This window comes from Thamnophis sirtalis, unplaced genomic scaffold (assembly GCF_051295495.1).
Source record: "Thamnophis sirtalis isolate CommonGarterSnake01/CBP01778 unplaced genomic scaffold, rThaSir2_p1.2 scaffold_1, whole genome shotgun sequence".
NCBI lineage: Eukaryota > Metazoa > Chordata > Lepidosauria > Squamata > Natricidae > Thamnophis > Thamnophis sirtalis.
In genome coordinates, this window is record NW_028261381.1 from 84836873 (window position 1) to 84858345 (window position 21473).

The 21473-nt window shown below is 39.5% G+C and overlaps 1 protein-coding gene across 5 annotated transcripts in view; it reads right to left on the reverse strand.

The window, feature by feature from the left end:
- Positions 1-21473, reverse strand: part of GALNT18 (polypeptide N-acetylgalactosaminyltransferase 18) — a 391276-nt gene that overhangs the window by 153201 nt on the left and 216602 nt on the right. The window lies entirely within an intron of this gene.

A 21473-nucleotide genomic window follows, 5' to 3' on the forward strand; every position in this document is an offset into this window, starting at 1 on the left:
ATGGAGTCACTGAAGCAGTAGGCATGAGCTTAAATGGACTCCAGAAGATGGTAGAGGACAGGAAGGCCTGGAGGAATGTTGTCCATAGGGTTGTGATGGGTCGGACAAGACTTCACAACTAACAACAACAAAGATTGGGAGGATGGTTAGGGAAGTTCTCTTTAGTTTTCTGATGTTCTTTGATTACTCTCTTCCGTTGATAAATAAGGAAAGTGTCTGTGAAAATGGATCAAGTAATTAGTGAGCTTCAGCTACTTATTACCATCCAATTTCATAATAATAGCTAGAGGCACATGATGAATTTCACACGTCAATTTTGCTTGCATGTGGCATATATCAGTCTAGAATCCCACTGAGAACATTAAGTTTTCCAACTGTCTTTATATTGAAAGTTTTATCACTCATATTTTATTTATGCACATAAAGTGATATCTCATAAATGCAATGCTGTTTTTAATATAATCTTTACGCATACAAATACTGTGATTTTATAGATTAATAAAGTATTTGTTATAAATTATGAAATACTTCTAATTACATTCCGATTTGTGTGCAGAATAAAACTCAGCATAATTCTGGACAGAAAGTAAACATACAATTTTCACATCACCTCCATGAATATAAATGAAGTATTAAAAGTCTTTAAAAACATAATTTGAAGTCTGAGGTTAAAGAAATACATTGTGTTAGCAACAAAAGAACCAAGTCATGATGTCTCATTTATATGTACACAACATTTTTAAATAGTAATTTTATTAAAGATTACAACTTGCAATAATAAAAACTAATATCAACTAAAAAAGAAAAGAAAAAATAGAAGGTGCAGAAAAGAAAAAAATAGAAAAGAAAGAAAAAATAAGAATATGAGAAAGAAATAGAAAATATATAAAATGGTAACTTTCCCTAGACATCTTTAATAATTTATCACCCTTCTCTCAACAAATAATCTCTTGTTCTCTTTTCTCAACTCTTATCTATACATGAAGCAATAAAACCTTATTTCAGTTCTGATGCCAACAGAAGTCCATTAAGTCCAGATATAACAACATAGCTATTTTGAGCATGACCAAATAAACCAATCTTATTTTCTTTCCTCTTACTTCTAATAACCTTGATTTTAGTTCCTTCAAATAATGGACTACATTTTGATTTCTTTCTTTCTTTTTTTGCCCTTCTCGCAAAATTCATCAAAGCTTTAACAAGTCTCTTTTGTGAATCTCATATAGGAAAATTATTCAGGCCATTCTTTTGATTTGTTATGTCTCTGTATATCTTATTAAATATTAAGACAGTTTCTTTTGTATATCCAGTGTAACACTTCTTTCTATGTCGCTCTTGCAGTCTGTCATTTTTTTAATCTACCTTCAAATCAGTTTCAAACATTTCTTTAAAACTTGTCCTTCTTCTATAGCATTTTTAAACACAGCCTATCTATAGAAGCAGACACTCTTAAAATTAACTTCCAACTCCATTCAATATGTGTAATGTCAAAATATTTTGTTTCATTCTCTATTAGAAAGTTGGTTTGGAATGTCCTTCAGTTGTAACCTTTAGTTCCAGTTGCCGTTAGTGTTCAGTTTCTAAAGTGTTACTTTTCAAAAAAAGACTTCAAAACAAAACAAAAATTTTCCCCATAGGAAGTTATTTATAATGAATATCAGCATCTTATTTCCAATCTCTTTGGGCCCTTAGTCCATTTCTAAGTGCTTCAAAAGTGGTTAGAGAAGGAAATATGTGAACCCAGTGTCCTTTTAAAGGCTCAGTTATTTGAGCAAGATGGCTATTCTCTTATTTCCCATAGCTCTAAACCAACTGAAGGCCACTGTATTGTGGTCTCCTCATCAGAGGGACTGTCTGGAGCTCTTGTGGGTGATCTCCAGAAGATAGGCTCAAGCTACAGAAGGATCTTGACAAACTTGAACATTGGGCACTATTTAATAAAATGAAATTCAATGGTGAAAAGAATAAGGTTCTACATTTAGGCAACAAAAACAAAATGCACAGGTACAGTATAGGTGGTACCTTGCTCAACAGTAGTAACTTTGAAAGGATCTTGGAGTCCTAGTGGACAACCATTTAAATATGAGCCAGCAGTGTGCAGCAGCTGCCAAAAAAGCCATCACAGTTCTAGGCTGCATAAACAGAGGATAGAATCAAGATCATGTGAAGTGTTTGTTGTATATGTGTGTGTTGTGAGGGAACGAAGCAGGAGCCATGGAATCAGAGAGTAAGATGTTTATTAGTAGGTGACAAGCGATTCTGAATGTGTTACAACTGTCACAGTATTTATACTCTCAGGTACCAACTGTCATTTAACTGTCATTACAACCACCAATCACAGGCTGTGCTTCGCCCGACCAATTAGAACGCAGCACAGGCTGTTGCTGGGCTATAACAGTGTTAATACCACTTTATAATGCCACACTTGAAATACTACATTCAGTTTTGGTCACCACGATGTAGAAAAGATGTGGAGACTATAGAAAGAGTGCAGAGAAGAGCAACCAAGATGATTAGGGGACTGGAGATGAAAACATATGAAGAACGGTTACAGAGAAGAAGAGGGAGTCAAACTATTTTCCAAGGCATCTGAGGGTAGAACAAGAAGCAATGGATGGAAATTAATCAAGGAGAGAAGCAACTTAGAACTGAGGAGAAATTTCCTGACAGTTAGAACAATTAATCAGTGGAACAGCTTGCCTCCAGAAGTTGTGAATTCCCCAACACTGGAAATCTTTAAGAAGATGTTGGATAGCCATTTGTCTGAAACGGTATAGGGTTTCCTGCCTAGGCAGGGGGTTGGACTAGAAGACCTCCAAGGTCCCTTCCAACTCTGCTATTGTATTGTATTATTGTATCTCAAGTTCTGTCCTTATCTGCAGAGAAATTACAAAGAGCCAGACTACTGACTGCTCTTCATTCCACTCAGTGGTCAGCTTGGTTTTTTTTTACAGGGCTGTCTTCAGCTCACTGTGTCTTTCCTGGAAGACACACAATATCTGAGTAAATTGTTACATGACAACACATCTGAGTAAATTGTTACATGACAACATACACATTTTTACATGACAACACATCTGATCTAAGGAAAATGAGGGAAGAGATCAGAGATGGTATTCAACATGTTCTGACCAGTTCTGGAGAACCGGTAGCAGAAATTTTGAGCTGTTTGGAGAACCAGTAAATACCACCTCTGACTCACCCCGCCCCCATCTATTCTCTGCCTCCTGAGTCAAAGTTAATCAGGAGGAAATGGGGATTTTTGCAGTAACCTTCCCCTGGAGTGGAGAGGGAATGGATATTTTACAGTATTCTTCCATTGCAATGCCCACCAAGCCATGCCCAGCAAGCCACGCCCACATAACCGGTTGTAAAAAAATTTGAATCCCACCACTGGAAGAGTTTGCTCTTTCCTGCAATAGTAGCCCCAATAAAACAAAACTGTTGCTACGGGAAATAAAGAATCATGACTGTTTCTGTAACAGGATAGGCAACATGTTTTCAACCACAGAATTATTCCTCTAGGTCCCTCAGCCCTCTTAGTAATACTATGCTCAATTTTGGGCTGATGCAATTTGCTGCTTAATGCACCTTGCTATCAATTCAGTGTACTTTAACTCACTGAAATGTTAAGCTACACAGCAGAACTGATTGCTTTCTAGACTTTGAGGCTCTTTTTCTTATGGGACTTTACGCAATTCCTTTTTTCCTTTCCTTTTTTTCTCTCTGGGATAGAAGGTCACTTTAGAAATTCTAACAGATTTGAAACCTTAAACAAATTATCCTAGATGAAGGGAACTTCTAAAACATTCTCAATGCTGATAATGTTCAAACAAAATACTCTTGCACTTAATGACTGAGGTCTGTTCTAACACACACACACACACACACTTTTCTGCAACTTGCTAAATTTGATTTGATTAAATTTGTTTGATCTTTGTTGGTGACCTATTTGGTTCAATTTGTCCAATCTGGAATAGAATGTGAACATTGTTACTTTATGAACCAGTGAATCCCAAGAACAGTATCAAATTATAAGGGACACAGCTGAAAAATGCTCCCCCCCTATGTTTGCATTAGAAAATATCTCAAAAGATATTATCTTTTACACATTAAGCTAAGTTGATAATATGCAGAAACCATTTTAAAAGACAAATATTTCAGAATTGCAGGAATGATTCAAAGAAAGATGAAAATGTTGATAAGTCAAATCATTTGAAATATTTCTCCCATAATTTTAGAGTGGTCTTCCAAAATCATAAAATGGCTCTGCTATATAATTGGCTCTGCCAATTAGACTGGGGCCTGGCTGGTGAGAGCATCATAAGAGTCCCAGTGGTGCAGTGATTAGAATGCAGTATTACAGGTTAACTCTGCTGACCGACAGCAGTTCGATCCTGACCAGCTCAAGGTTGACTCATCCTTCCATCCTTCCAAGATTTGTAAAATGAGGGCCCAGATTGTTGGGGGCAATATGTGGATTCTGTAAACTGCTTAGAGAGAGCTGTAAAGCACTGTGGAAGAGGTATATAAGTCTAAGTGCTAAGTGCTAAACTGGAGGTGTCTAATAGACTAAAAGAAAGTTGTAATCTCATCCCATGTGTACCTTTCTACTTTAATCACCATCTTTGCCAGTTGATTTGATTGATTAACTAAATAAATATAAATAAATAAAAAGACATTAGATAGGGATGAAGAGATTCCAAACTGTAATGTCCTTCTACTTCAGGGTAGGCATTTGTGAAGAGCTCAACTTGACAATTTAGGGAAGTTAAAAACAACATATATAGAACCATTATTCACATGGGCAAGGCAGAATTTGTGGAAGGGAAAGTGTCTCAGTCTATTTTAAGAATTAAACCACAGTCCCATGTCAAAATGATGTAGCACTTAAATTTTAGCCATTAAACTTTTAAAAGGCTTCAAAGGCTGCAAAAATAAAATGTGAAGACTGAAAGGTGCCACTCTATTTTACATGAAACTAAGTTTGTAAAAAGGTTCTAGAATTCCTTCTCAATTCAGGAAGCTGAAATCTGTTATCAGCAAACAGGAATAAAACCAGAAAAGATTCACCATTAACTGCTTTGCCTTTGGCTTTTACCAAGAAGCTATGTTGATCTATACAGTGTTCAGTTTTTATTCTATAAAACATTTTTGGCTCTGATAAGCAGAACATTATAGTGTTTTTGTCTTCTCTCTCATGTGAAATATAGTTATGCATTATGAAGATAGAGATTTTCATTGCGGAAAAGAGTCTCACTGAAAAGATTTCTCTGATTAGTAGGAAGCATACCTGCTAACTTTGGCTCCCAAACTGCATAGAGTTTCTCCTCCAGTAGTAATAAAATAGCATATTGTCATGATCATTTTATAAGACAACTTTCTGCAAAGTTATTTTCTAAAAGGGATCACACTAACATAAAATGCAGTTTGGTTTTCTTTTAGCAATTCTTTAATGAACTCTGCTGTTGTGGTTTGTAAACAGGAATGCTCTGAGAATTCAGCTAGCAGCAATTTATTCAATAAATCTCAGAGTACACTTTGATTGTTTATGATTTGATTTGATTTATAAGCCCAGCTTCTGGGATCTTTCATAAGTAAAACCAAACTAATCCAAACTTTAACTAAAGTATATAAAATTGCCAGATTTTATTTAAATAATCATCTACAATTTTTAAACACAAACAAAGTGTTTAATTTCCTGAAGTCTCCATGAGCAATTTCTCTGTATGCTTCTCCACAGTGTTTTAAATGTGATGGGAATGTGCTGTAATCTGCATCTGATACTTTCGGATGAAATGGAAATGCTATTCTGCAATACTTTCAAAAGTACTGCAAATGGAAAGCTTTCCAGTGACTTGCCTTTGCATCCAATTTATTATAAGTCAAGTCTTCTTCTCAATGGGCTTCCTTTACAACCATTAAATGGAGTTTAATAAACTGTTCTGATAATTTATGGTCCCAAAGGTAGCTTTTGGACGGTGTTTGCTTTTGTTTTCTTAAAAGGCTGTTTTGTTTTTGCATTTTGGCTTGATTTGGAGAACAAAAAATACTTGGAGTTTTGTCTTGATTTAACAAGAAAAAAAAAGGCTCTTGAGATGCATGCCCAGGCCGCTCAAAAGGAAGGTTCTACAAATGGGAGACAAGTGATACAATATGCTCCAGATACCTATTAAGCAAGAGGTTGCTTCTTGATAACATCTGAGAAACACTACATATATTCAAAAGGAAAAAAAACCTGGTTCCTATATAATTTTGAGAGTTAGTTTGGTCTATGTTAAGGTTAAGGTTAAGCAGTGGTGGTATTCAGCAGATTCTGACCAGTTCTGGAGAACTGGTAGCAGAAATTTTCAGTAGTTCGGAGAACCAGTAATACCATCTCTGACTGGCCTCACCCCCATCTATTCTCTGCTTCCCGAGTCCCAGCTGATCAGGAGGAAATGGGGATTTTGCAGTAACCTTCCCCTGGAATGGGATGGGAATGGAGATTTTACAGTATGCTTCTCCTGCCATGCCCACCATGCCACACTCACCAAGCCATGCAACACCTACCAAGCCACGCCCACAGAACTGGTAGTAAAAAAATTTGAATCCTACCACTGAGGTTAAGGTTAAGATTAATGTTAAGATTAAGGCTAAGGCAGGGGTGAAATTCAGTAGGTTCTGTAGAGCCAGTAGCAGAAATTTTGAGTAGTTTGGAGAACCGGCAAACTGAGTATTAGGTATGGTTGCAGCCTTGAGTGATTTATAAAAATAATAAAGGTGCGATAAAAATATTTTCTTAAAAACAATCTGCTTAGATTCTATAAACCTTCCCTTGCAGGAAAAAAAGGTGAAGTGACCAATTCTATTCCATTAAAAAAAAGACATTTGATAAATCAGACTAACTGTTAAATAAACATTCCCCCAGCTTTTTCTGTATTTATACTCACAGTTAGAGAAGAGAGAAAGTAATGATGGTAAAAGGAATTGCTATGTAGGACATACATAATTCAGACAGTTGATTTCATTGGTTAACATGAGTATAGAACCTAGAATTTAATTGGACCTTTTTTTCTTTATGTACAAAACCAAGAAAAGGGCTCATAGATAAAGAAAAGCCATTATCCATATTATTTTAAATTACTTCCTGCTTCTTTTACAAATGTCTTCCCAAGAAAAAAGTAATCTCAGAAGTTCAGTACAGTATACAAATGGAGGGGAGAAGGGAGGAATTTTGCAACGCTACTTTAAACCATATTAACTCTGGGAAAGTGAAAGAAAAAGGCTTTTTTCTCGAATCCCCCAAATTATACAGGCTAATTTCTTTAGCATTGATAGAAAAATCCTAAATTTAGGAATGGGATTTAGTCTATATTCATTCAGCATCAGTTCATTCTTATCATATACAGTACATTTTTAAGTACTTCATTTCCATTGCCTTCAAATTACTTTTACGTTTTCCCTGACACGCCAAATTCTCACTTCCATATAACATAATGGGCAGAAGCCCACTATTATAAAAGTCATGTTCACTTCTTTTGACAAATATACCTTTCTTTTTCTTCTTCCTCTCAAACCATTATTAAAGTGACCAGATTTTAACATTGGTAAAGAGGGACATCATTGACTGGGGGGGGGGGGTGTTCTTGATTAAAAATTAAAAAAAATGATTTAAAAAAAAATCCTATCCTTCAAATTGTATTCTGATAACATTATGGACATGTTCACTAGTTTTCTAAGCAGAAGTAAAGGCTTCTAGAAGTAATTTGCCAATTGTCTTCTTCTTCTTGCCACCATCTCCCCCCCCCCCAATCACTGCCCAGCTTCCAATCTACCCTGTAATCCTGGGGGGAGGGGATAAGGGACATTCTCTCCACCCTTTTCGCTTACATTGGGACTTGGGGAGCTTAGCAAAACTGTGTTCTTCTTGCCTTGCAAAAATTTAGCCCAAAAAGGATGTGGGAGAGGAACGGACACATTAGCATTCTAATAATCTTTCACTCATTGTTAGATAGTTTGCTGAGATACATCAGAAACTCCTCTCCAATATCCGCCACATGAGGATGCTCTGTCCAGAACCCCTTAAAAATGATACCTGCCCAAGCACCATGGAAGCCCAGGAAGTTCACCAGGGGAGGATTCTCAGAAATCATGATTATCAGTCCCAGACCATCAGCTTCTTGTTTCCACATTCAAGCCTATCCAGCAGGTGGTTCTCCTGAAGAAAACCCCAAATTCCTGAGCTGGGGTTGGGAGAGAATTAAACTAAGCACAGAGAAGGTGCCCCGCGCGAACAAGCCCCCAACTCACCGAGCTTATAGGAAAAGAGTCCCCGAAGCCTCCCCGCCTGTTATCCTTGTTAGGACTCAGCCCTTGACATTCCCCGGAAGGCTCCCCACTCCACCTCCCCAAAAACGAAAGTAGCGGCATCCTGTTTTCCCCCTTCTCGAGACACCTCATTTGAAAGAACGAGGTGATAGGATTGAACCTTCTGGCCAGCAAGAAAGAACCTTTTGGTTTAGTGACGCGGGCAAGTTGAGGAAGCGTGCCGCGTCCCAGGAGGGCAATAGTTGTTCTGGGGTCTGGGATGAGGGGGACATAGTTCAGCGCCGATCCACTCTGCCTCGCCAGTGAAGGTGCTGCAGGAGAGTTGCCAGCTGTGCTGACATGTGCGTTACAAGGGAAATGAATATAACAAAAAGGCCAAGGAGTTTGCTTGCATTGGCAGCAAAAGCGAAAGTTGTTTGTAGTGGGAGGAACTCGCAGCCCGGGAGCTGCTGATGTCTTGTGCAGGAGGGGTGGGGGAGATGGGGGAATCCCAATCTAGGAATGAGCTGTCAAGCCAGACAAAATGCAACCCCTTCCTTCCTCCTCCTCCGTCACTAACAGCTGGGGGCTCAGGAATCGGAACGAAAAGCCAGTCTGATCTTGGCATTGCAAACTCATGCACATACCCACTGCTTCCCCCCACCAAAAAAAAAGCAGGATTATAATTAGCCAAGCAATTTAGAGGCTTCCACTGTTCCTCTCGGTTCCATTTTCCTTAGAGGACTTTGCAAGACCCTAGTCCTTCTCGAGTACTCTTGCGCTTCAGTCCTCAGGATTCCCTGGTCTCCATGGCTGGGACATCCCAAGTGGGCACGACCCAGAGCTAGGCGCGGGAAGCTCCGGGTCATGCACGCTTGGGATGACCCGGCCATGGAGGGGCAGCAGCAGCGAGCCGGGTGGGCAACCCGTTTGCTGATGAAGACGCACTGGACGCGGCAGGGGCCTGTGGCCCGGAGCAGAGCCAGCCACTGCTGCAGGGATCGGGAGCCAAAAAAGGGGCGGGGCACCCTTTCTACAAATATCAGGACTTTTTAAAAACACAGCTGGATGTGGGACAAATTATTAAAAATTGTGTCTGTCCCGCAAAAAGTGGGACGTCTGGTCACCTTAACCATTATCCTATTTTATTTTCATTTTCTCTCTCTCTCTCACCCATTTTTTCAATATAATCCTCCTTAACCGTATTTTCTCATTAACCATAATCTTTATTAACATATCTCTTTTATACTGATCGTACACTTTTGATATAATATATACTGATTTCATACCCATTCATTTTTGACCCTATCACTTCTTTTTTTAAAAAAAAAAATCACCTTCTTCTTTTTTCAAATATAACTAACTCAATCCCACTGCATTCAATTTACTTTCCTATTGGTTGGGACCAGATTGAATAATTTGTTCAGATTAGTACATATTATTTTACTGCAGCTGTTAAGTCTCTTCAGAATTTGGAACTTTATGACTTGAAAATGAATAAATTTGCTTTTAAAATCTTTTTACAATCTTTTAAAATCTTAACTTTGCTTACCATTTTCTATGTATATTTTTTCCCAACAAAATGTCATGACACTGCAGTAAATCACAGTTCTTTATAATATAAACCTGAACAACAACACATGCTTTACTATATGAAGATTTTTAATTGTTCACAGAATCAACCTGTAAATTTGATTTAGGAAACTGGTATTTTTTTCAACTTCATACAGCACAGTGTACCCCACTGTTATTTCATCCTGCCTTTTTTATTTTCCCAGTTATTTCAACCACATGCAAATCTGTTACTATTTAGAAAGTTTGTCTCAAATGTAAGATGCTATTTGGAAGCATTGAGTAACAATTTGTGAGGTGCTCGGCCAAAATTTAACAGCAACAGAGCCGTGCAGTAGCTGGTTCTAAGCAATCATGAGAAAATGGATAACACTTAGTAATTCTGTCAAGATGGACTCAGCTGACAATTACAAATAATAGTGATGCATTTTTCATTATTTAGCAGATACAAAGTTTCCAGGCAGGAATCCATTAGTAATCACAGAATATTATTTTCCAAGTTATTCTGAACTACAAAAAAAAAAAAGAGTTTTTGTTACAGTTGTAACTCTGCAATCCATTTTTGTCTGATTACAGTGAAGTAACCAACTATGGACAATAGCCTATAATATAGCTTGTTTCTGCTAACCAACATCAAGTTCAATAAATGTGAACTGAAAGGAAAGACAGAGGTCATGTTAACTGGGAATTGTGCGAAATCTAGTTCAAACACATCCAATAATATCCAATAGATACCAAGATGGAGAAGATCAAAAGTCATGGATTATACAGTTTACTTTCTTTGGAACTAATTAAAAGTAGTTCAACTGGAGATTGGAAAAGATGTAAGGCGGAAAAAGATTAAGGTTTAGCATAGTAATTTTACAATGGGTTTGTGAGCCCTAGAAATGTCTTATTTAGATCAGCATATAATGAGCCCTATCATAAAGTTAAATTGATTTTGGATACACGGCACATAAACTTGGAAGATTAAAGTGTAAAATATACATAAATCTTTTTAAAGAGATGAGGCATTTTTCTTTTCAAATTATTTTTACCAAATCTCCCAAGCAAAATCTGACAGATGAAATGCTTAAATAAAGCATTTCAAAACTACCAAAAATGCTCCATTAAGCTAGAATTTGTCCACTCCTAAAATGCTTCCCATTATTTTAGTGGCATTCATACAAGGGCATCTTTATGGTTTTGCCACCTCAAACATTTTTAAAGAGGACTTCAAAGATGATTAAGTGGAGACTTCACAACTGTAATTGGAAGAAAAGTGTTCTAGGGTTTAGCGAGAATCAAAGATAATTTGCCAGACACATGTCAACCTGCATGAATAAGTTAGTGCTGGGTACATTTCTCAAGATAAATATGTGAATAAATGATACATGAACATACCATCAATTTCATACCAAATATCAAGACAGCCTTTTAAAAAAAAAATGAGATAATTAAAGAACTTGTATTTAACATAAGCAACTTCTGAAAAACTTGATTATAAAATGTGGTTATGTTGCTGTTTTATTAATTTTGCAATCTAACCACCTAAGTTTATTGTATAAGATAGGTGGCGAAGTAAGTCAGATAGTGTTTCTGTGTGTTTGTGTGTGTTTGCATGTGTGCACACACGTGTGTGTGTGAGAGAGAGGAGGGGAGAAAATATTAAATTTTTAATCAGTTTTTAATCAAAACTGTTACCATGCTAAATGAACGTTTTCTCTCCTATGAACTATAACATAAACATGGGCCAAAATTAGAGTACTCATGGATAAATATAAACAAATCCTATTAACCATAAACATACAGAAATGATTCTTTACACTGCCTTTTCTGGTTTGTAGTGTCATCTAATAAGGCCCAATATTTTTAAAAGTGAAGGTTTTGAGCAAGGTGAAATAGTTCCTTCCAAATCTAGGCATATTGGCACAGTATTTGAATAACATTAGTAGTTTAATTTAGCTGGTAATAAACAAAAACTTCATTTGTTCCAAAACAAAGTAGGCTCAAAGATTTCAAAGCAATGAAAAATTGAGAGTTACCATACAGTTGAATAAAAACAGAAAAAGACACATTTGGTCTTTTCTTTTTAACAGAAGATGTACTCAACATTAACTCCAGAAAATCCTAAATATATTTCTTAGCAACAAGGTATGAAATAGTATGAGTGCGTAATGCTACAATTCATTTTGGAAGTGCTGTGTTTGCATTCCCACACCTTCCAAAGTATTTTTTTTCCTGAATTGAATCAAAGCAGTGCACAATCTGCTAAATAGATTTTCCAGTTAGGACTGCACTTGGAATGACTCCTGCTATTATATTTCTCACACAAGGGGAAAAAATATAAGTCTTCATTACTGTATTTTTCGGAGTATAAGATGCACCTTTTTTCCTCAAAAAAGAGGCTGAAAATCTGGGTGCGTCTTATACATTGAATACAGCATTTTTTTTGCCTCCTGAAGCCCCGCCCCTTCACCAAAATGGCCGTGCATAGCCTTATGGAGGCTCTCAGAGAACTCCTGGAGGCTGAGGAGGGCAGAAATAAGCAAAAAACAGGCCCTTTTTTGTCCCCCAGCCCCCAGCAGCACTCTATAAGCCTCCATAAGACTATGCATGCAGGGTTTTTTTGACAAAAAACGGGCCTGTTTTTGCGAAAAGGGCTGTCTTTTGCTTGTTTTTATCCCCCACCCTCCCAGGAGCACTCTGCAAGCCCCCCACCCCAGGCTATTCAGGCCTTTTATTTGAAAAAAAACGGACCCATTTTTTTTTTGAAAAACGGCCCATTTTTGGGAGGTTTTCATAGTGCAAAAACTTTTTGTTTTCCTTTTGGAAAGCTCTTTAACTGAGTGATGAGAATTACATTGATCAAGTGCTGTGCCAGCAGGAACAAAGTAAGGTGCTGCAGATTGTCAGCAATTTCCTTCTCCAGCACATGGATAAATATACCTGGAAACATCTACCTACCAGTGACGTGTAGTGACGTTCACGGCCGGTGAGGCAAGAGGGCAAAAGCCGCCCTATGTCTGCCAGTGTGTCCCGCTCTATGGCCGCTGCGTCCGCCATAGAGCGGGATGCGTCGGGGCTTTGGGGGCAGCTTTCCTTTATGCTTTTATGTAAAACAAAACCAAACCAGACGTGCGCTTAAGAGAGGCGGGGGGGGGGGGGGCAACCGAAGGATTGACAGGTTTTGGCGCGCTCTTGCTGCCTCGCTTAGAACTACCCACCAGAAACAAAGCAGTCTTGTGGTCCGCAGCGGCCCCTTTGCTCACGGGGTGCAACAGCCCACCCTTCGACTCGCTGTTTCCTTCTAGGTGGCTGGAGAGCCGCTTGTGACAAGGCGTGCCACCTCAAGCTACCTGAAGCGGTGCTTCCCTCCCTCTGCGCCCCGCCTGCCTGCCTGCTGGCACCGACTCTCCAGGCGTCTTCTTCACCAGGCAAGCCCTCCGCAGGGCAAGGGGGTTTGACCGGGCAAGGAGGAGTTGGGGGGGCAGCCAAACTCCATGCCCGCCTCTTTCTTCCAGTAGCACTGAGAGTTGCTGGTGGCAAAGAGCTCGGTGTCATTGCCCGGCTGGAGGGGAGGGCGTGGGGTGCGGGAGACCAGCCTCCAGGAACGTTGCCTCTCCGGACGGCCCTGTAAGCCCCACACCCTCCCTCCGGCTCGCTCCATCCCATCTGCCAGAACTTCTCCCATGTGTCATCATGAGGCGAGTGCTCCGTTCCGGACTGGTCGCTGCTGCGGCGCTTGTCCTGACAGCCTGCACCTCTCTCTGCCAGCCCACCCAGCCCAATCCTCCCCCAGCGCGGCAAGCTCCAGTGGGCTGGACACGGGTGCGAGGGGCCTGGAAAAGGAAAGAAAGCACCAGCCCGCCAGCAGAGGCGGGTAAAAGACCTGCCTCTGCTGGCAGGCTGCTCCTCTCTTTTCAAACAAGGCTGCCCTCCCTGCCTCTCCACCTTCCCTCTCTTCTCAAAAAAACTCTCTCTCAAATTGAGAGAGAGTTTGTTTGAGTGAAGTGAAGAAACAAACACATGCACACACAAACACACACAAATAAATTACTTACAATAAAAAATTACTTACAAATTACAATAATTTTGAATTCCTCCCTCCTCCCCCTCCCTCCGACCCACATACCTTTTCCAGCTGAGTCATGGTATTGGATTTGGGCACTTGAGAGACCGCCTGCTGCCAATTACCTCCCACAGACCCATTAGATCACACAGGGTTGGCCTCCTCCGGGTTCCATCTACTAGCCAATGCCATCTGCCAACTACCCGGGGGAGGGCCTTCTCTGTGGCAGCTCCGGCCCTCTGGAACGAACTCCCCGCAGGGATTCGGACCCTCACCTCTCTCCAGGCCTTCCGAAAAGCCGTCAAAACCTGGCTTTGCCGGCAGGCCTGGGGTTGATGAGTTCCCTCCCCTCTCGACTTGTATGGTTGCGTGACTCTTGCTTATTTTAATTATCTGTATTTCGTTTTATGTTCCCCTTTTCCCCCTTTTGAATTGTTCGCCGCCCTGAGTCCTTCCCGGAGAAGGGCGGCATACAAATAATAAAATTCAATTCAATTCAATTCACAGAGGATTTCAACTCTCCTCTTGTCTGCCACGATGAAAATATGAAAATGTAAAAAGAAAAAGGCAAGAGCTGCTCTAGCCAGGCTGGGATAGTTGCTGCTAGAGTCACCATGTGGATGACTCTGCTTAACTGTTTAAAAAAAGCCTCTAAACAAAGTGCCCTCTGCAGGAGGAGGCGAGAGAACTACGTGCCTCCCGTGCATAATGAATTTTTCACCTTTTAACCCATGCTTAACTCTGCTCAAGTGATCATAAAGATAGAGTAAAGAGGCACGTGGTTCTCTTGCCTCCCCCTGCAGTTAAGCACTAAGCAGAGTCATCCACTGTGACTCTGGCAGCAACTACCTCAGCCTTTTTCCTTTTAAATTTCTTTTTCTTTTTCATGATGACAGTGGTGAGGCCCTGCCACCCCTGATTGCATGTCCCTGCTACCTACCTACCTTCTCTCCTTCTCTCTCTCTCTCTCTCTCCCTACCTACTATATTTCTCTCTCTCTCTCTATCCCTCTATCTACCTATCTACTCTCTCCCCCTACCTATCTACTGTATTTCTCCCCCTATCTCTTTCTATTTCTCTCTATCCCTCTATCTACCTACCTACCTACCTACACTCACGCTCTCTCTCCCTACCTACTGTATTTCTCTATCTCTTTCTCTCTATCCCTTTATCTACCTATCTACGTACACTCTCTCTCTCCCTACCTATCTACTGTGTTTCTCTCTCTCTTTCTATTTCTCTCTCTATTGCTCTACCTACCTACCTACACACACTCTCTCTCTCCCTACCTACTGTATTTCTCTCTCTGTCCCATTATCTACCTACCTACCTAACTACTCCCTCTCTCTCCCTACCTACCTACTGTATTTCTCTCTCTTTCTCTTCCTCTCTATCCCTCTATCTACCTACCTACATTTTTTTTTAAAAAAATGCCTCTTCAAATCTTGGTGCGTCTTATATTCCGGTGCTTCCTATACGCTGAAAAATACGGTAATTCATGCCATTGGTAGTACAAAGGGAATATTTTTTGGAAAGGTGCTATTGTAAGGAGAATGAGGGCTAGACCTTAATCCTTCCTTGGACCGGTTTGGCCGAACTGGTAGTGGTTTCACAGCCTGTGTTGCTGGAACTGGCAGCGACCCAGGCCTGCCATGCCCCCAAACCAGTTCTCTGGGTGGCGCCATAGGTGCCGCCATCTTGTTTTTTGTTTCTGCACATGTGCAGAACAATTTTTATTGCACTGCTCATGCCCACATGTGTGCACAGCCCGCATCAAGCGGGCGCACAGCACACACACAAGCAAACCAGCAGTAGCGCTTGCTGGAACCCACCCCTTCTTTAAGTACTTTCAAAACTTAAAGACACCAAGAGAAGAACTTAAGAAATGCCATTCTAATGGCTGAGTTGTAACTGGGAACCTCCCTTCTTTAAATCTGTATCAAGATACAGGTTCAGTCTCCAGATTTCAAACTTTGACTGATTACCAGTATAAGCTTCAAAAGCCATAGTTTTCTCAGAATTGATTAACTGTTCATTAATTTCCTTTGCTATAATTTTTCATTGTAGGATGAGACTCCAGACAGTCCATTACAGTGGTGGGTTATGACTGGTATGGCCCAGTACGGACATACTGGTGCCTGCTGGGAGTGCAAGGTACCATTCCAGTACGGTGCTCCAGAGGGACCACCCGCCTGCCCACGCTCCTTACCGGTATAAAGTTTTCGGGGCTTCCATGCACACAGCTTAAGGGGCCTGCACAATGTTTCACCGAGTAGGTGGAGCATCGTGGAGGCGACGTAGAGCGCCGTGGGCAGTAAGTACACATGTGCGTGCTGCATGTGTGTGTGCGTGCACGCTGCACGTGTTCATGTGGTGGGCGCACGGCCCCATTGCACCATACCGGTTGCAATGGGATCTGGAACCCACCACTGGTCCATTGCAGCTTAAAAATCAGGGAGAATTTGTTTGAAAAGTGCTTTTTCAAAAGGCAACTGGACTGTTTTTTCCTCTGAGGAAGAAGAAAAAAACATTTTGCTTCTCATCCAAGAAGCTTGATCCAAGGGAGAATCTGGCTATTTAGTAGCACCTTTTCTGACTAATGCGTTTTATTAAAAGGGATGCATTTTCTTGAACTGTAGCTGGATTTAATAAAATGCATTAGTCAGAAAAGGTGCTACTAAGCACGGAATCTTTCAGGCAACTATTTCTCTGTAACAGCCTGTGAATCAAAGGATGAGTAATGAAGGAATGAAAACAAGGACATAAATTTTGGATGCTGTCTTCTTTGTGATTATCTCTTGTGGAAATTTTAAAGAAACGTTTGCAGCAATTGAGTGAAAGAAAGAACATTTCTATGGGGCTTTAAATATAGAACAAGTTTATACATAATGCGTGTATTTCTCAGAATTTGGATTTCAAGATTTTCCTAATATAATAAGAATGGAATCCAGGTAGTCCTCAATTAATGACAATAATTGAGACCAGAATTTTCCATTGCGAAGAGATATGATTGTAAAGTGTAACATCACATGACTGCACCACTTAGTCATGGCACTTCCATCACTTTTGGTTGCTGCTGTTGAGCAAACTCTGCAACATTGTTCCGTGTGACATCATACGGTCAGCATTTATGCCCTCCTGCCAGTCTTCCCATTGACTTTGATAGTTGGAAGGGAATGTTGCAAATGGCAAACACAAGAATGCAAATGCTGCAACTGCAGAATTGCAAGCTGGTTGCTAAATGTCCAGTTAACATTCACATGACCATGGGGATGCTGCAATGGTTATAACTTTGAGGACCGGTCATCAGTACTACTCATTTAGCACCATTGTAAGTTACAATGGATAAGTGGCCATGTATAAAATAATATAGAAGCACTTATTTCTTTTAAATTCAGGATGGTCTTCTCACAAAATTTAGATGAGCACCATTATTCTGGAGAAGATTCTTTATTAAATCAGAAGCAAGGCTTGTGTCAAAATTATAAGGATAAAATGAGAAATATAAAAGTAAGGAGGAAGGAAGGAAGGAAGGAAGGAAGGAAGGAAGGAAGGAAGGAAGGAAGGAAGGAAGGAAGGAAGGAAGGAAGGAAGGAGAGGATAACCAACAACAAGAAAATAGACTCAATTACAATAAAACTGTTGGAAGTGCATTGTTGGAAGATCTGAAAAACCAGTTTAGGGACAGATCATTACAGAAAAAATCTATCTATGTGGTCACTAGGAGTTATGTCACATAATAAAAAAAATCAATACATAAACACTGCAGCAGCTACTCAAAGCAGAAATGTTATGTATTCTGGCTGATTCAATATTTAAACATCCTGCAATGGATTTACAAGAGAAAAGGGGTATCGTATATGCTTTAAGTATGACATCTTTTTTTCATCCAGAACGTATCACAGAATACTTAAGGGACACATTTAAACACAGATGTCATCATATTTTAAACAATATCAGTCTTACTCCAGAGATTGCATAAGCTATGTAATATTTACATAGATGTTTATATCCCACTTCTTCAACCCATAGGACTCTCGGTTCAACTTTGAAATATGTTTAAACAATCAAATATAAAAACAAATTATAAACAATAAAATCACAATGGCAGACCAAACCATCATAAAAAAGTCTAATAATTGGAAATGAAAAGACGTTTGCTTCAATGCCTTTCTAAACTGAGAACTACAGTTTCAAAACTGGATAATCCACATCTGGTCACTATCCTTTTTTCTTTTGAAAGTATCTGAAAATGATTTTAATCTTTGAGGAATTTTGTCTAACAATTGTGGAGGGTTTTAATTTCATTTATAGCCTTCCCTGTAGAGATTTTCCTCACAGAAAACATAATATTTCCAGGCATATTTAAATAATTAGGCAGATTTTTACTGAAGTGGTGCCAGCAAAAGCAAAAAAAAACATTTGACAAGATATAGGCAATGATGGGATTCAATTTTTTTTACTACCAGTTCTGTGGGCGTGGCCTGGTGGGTGTGGCAGGGGAAGGATACTGTAAAATCTCCATTCCCATCCCACTCAAGGGGAAGGTTACTTCAAAATCCCCATTTCCTCCAGCTTATCTGGGACTCGGGAGGCAGAGAATAGATGGGGGCGGGTCAGTCAGAGGTGGTATTTACTGTTTCTCTGAACTACTCAAAATTTCCGCTATCAGTTCTCCAGAACTGGTCAGAACCTGCTGAATACCACCTCTGATATAGGCAAATTCAGACTTAAATGACTTACTTAGTGAATGACTGTACTGTAAGGATAAATAAATAAAAGGCCAGTTCTGACACTGTTGCGAAGTACAAAGTAGGGTTCCCTGAAAATTTGTGCTGGATCCAATGCATTCTAATTCTCATATAAATAAATGGTCAGGAATTAGTGAAGGGGTTATGTTTGCTGATGATACCAAATTGCTCAGCATGGTAAAATAAAAAAAAAGATTGTGAGGTGTTCAAAAAGAATCTCTCCAACCCGTAAAAATGGATTTCAAAATGGCACATGTAGCTCAGTGTAAACAATGTGAAATTATGCATGTTGATATAGATAATTCAAAGTTTATCTGTATATTAATGGGATCTAAAGTGTCAGAGAGGTACCCAGAGTCATGGTAGAGAGCTCAATGAAAATGTCAACCCAGTATGCAGCTGCTGTAAAACAAGGCAAGTTCCCTGATTGAAGTTATTAGGAAGGACATGAAAATAGAACTGCTAATATAATAATGCCCTTATAAACATATATGGTGAAACCACCATTGGAATATGACATTTTTTTGTCACTGTACATACAGCAGTAGAAAAAAAAATGCAAAAAATAGTCAAGATGATTAGGGGATTATAGGTCTTCCATTATAAGGATGGGTGTAGCAATCTAAGGATTCTTAGACTGGAATGAAGGAAGTAAAGACCGTCATGATATATGGATGGAGGTATGGGAAAGATAGGAGGAAAATAGAGGGAGGGAGAAGAGAGAGAGGGAGAGAGAGGAAGGGAGAGAGAGAGAGAGAGAGAGAGAGAGAGAGAGAGAGAGAGAGAGAGAGAGAGAGGATAGATATTTTGCATAGCACAGATAACTTGGATAAACAGAAGTTTTTTGTCACACAACTAATAGTAGAGAAAAAACACATTTAATCTAAATGGAGAGAGATTCAAGACCGATCATTTAATGAGTCAGCAGTTTCTAGGCTAGAGTTAGAAATTATATAAACACTTAACAACTACTCCGTTTCAGGATAACCAAGCACCATTAAGAAAGTCAATTACTGAATGGGACAGATGGTAAGTAGAATATTAAGAGTTTGAATCACCATGGGAATCAGAGGGACAGACATATTCGCACAGCAGTGGACAAGCAGCTGCTCATTTAGCTTCCTCCTTGCTGACAATAACTTTTTTTTTTTAATACAGAACTGTCTTTGAGATATCTCCTGACTTCTAGCCTAGGATCTGAATTTTGCCATGTAAAGTCTGGAGATTTACAATTTACTGCTCAGTTTTGGTCACTCAGGTCCATCTACCTCAGTGCCCAAATTCACTACTATATAACTTATATGACCCCTAGATGAGAGGAAAGGCATCATATAAAGATCAAGAATTGACATGATGGCTACTATTGAGTTTTGATCTAGTGGCCAATGACTTTCTTCTGTGATAGAACCTAGCTATGTAATGAATCATCTTGCTAACAGATGGACCACTTGCCTAACAGATGGAACAGAACTAATTATCACAATTAGGGGGACCCAAATTGACCCTAAGACTTTTGGAATCCAAGTAAATTTAATTTCATTCTTGCATGGTGTCTACTATATCTCTGGGACTAATTGATTCCCCATATATAATTTATAATTAGCCTATAAGGATATAATTTGTGGTAGGCACAGAATTATATTGTTGAGTTTCAACAGCCGACACAGCGTATCAGTTAAAACGAAAAAGCGTTAATCAACCAGTTGAAAGATGGGCTATCCGGTGAAACATACAAGAAGTGCATTTATTGAGTTACTCGAACATCATGACTAGATCAAAGGAATCTCTAGAGAGTTGAGACATGAATAGAAGACACCACTACAGGTACAGTAGATCTCAATTTACAACTAATTTGGAAAGAGAATTTCAGTTACAGAACAAAACAGTCATTAAGTGAGATGAACACTTTACTTCAGGACCGTAATCCCAATGGTTCTCCCAATTGCAATCATTCAGTGACTACAGCCGTTATTAAGCGGATAGTGTGAAAGAGTTGCCTGCCAAAGAAGGGCAGAAGCTCCTCTATATGATCACAATAAAACTTTAAAATCCAACCTTCTTTTTTTAAAGCCTCCTGAAGTTTCCCTCTCTTCTGTGCATGGAAGGGAAATCCAGTGCTACACTAGAGAAAATAAGCTTGGATCGTCATGATTTGAACTTCCTTTTTCCAGCCCACTGCAAGAGTCAACCCTCACCCTCATGCACAGAGGGGAAGTGAAATCCTTCACCAGGTGACAGCTTACAACTTTCCCTGCCAGCTTCTACATTGGCTTCCTGGTCAAATGATGATCTCATGACTATTGCCTGTTCAATGTTTTTTAGGGTTGAAACAGTTAATGATGGTTTCTCGGGACTCAATACAGAGTGATTGGAACCTCAAAAACTCACCAAGCACTCTTCCAATTTTATTTTGTTTCCCTAAGTGTTTTTTCCAATAGTCCTCCTACTCCCTTCCCCTAATTTTTGAAGTCTTACCTAAACTGGACCTCAAAGAGCTTACAATTTGATTGTACCTATTTCAATTTTTTTTGTTTTGCTTTGGGCAGTAGCTTTTTTTAAATATCTGAGCTGTGTCTATAAAACTTCTGAGTTTAAGCTTATGCTCTGACCACTGCCATGTAAGTTCTGGAACTGAGCATGACAAAAAGAATTACCTCTTTATATATGGTATGTAATTAAACTATAACTGGCAAAAGTTATAGAAAGGACCAACAACTGGAATGGTTTTTAAAAGGGACTGGACCAGTTCATAGAGTATTAGAGTATCAGTTGCTAATACTAGTAGTTGTTTATTACTTCCTCAATCATAT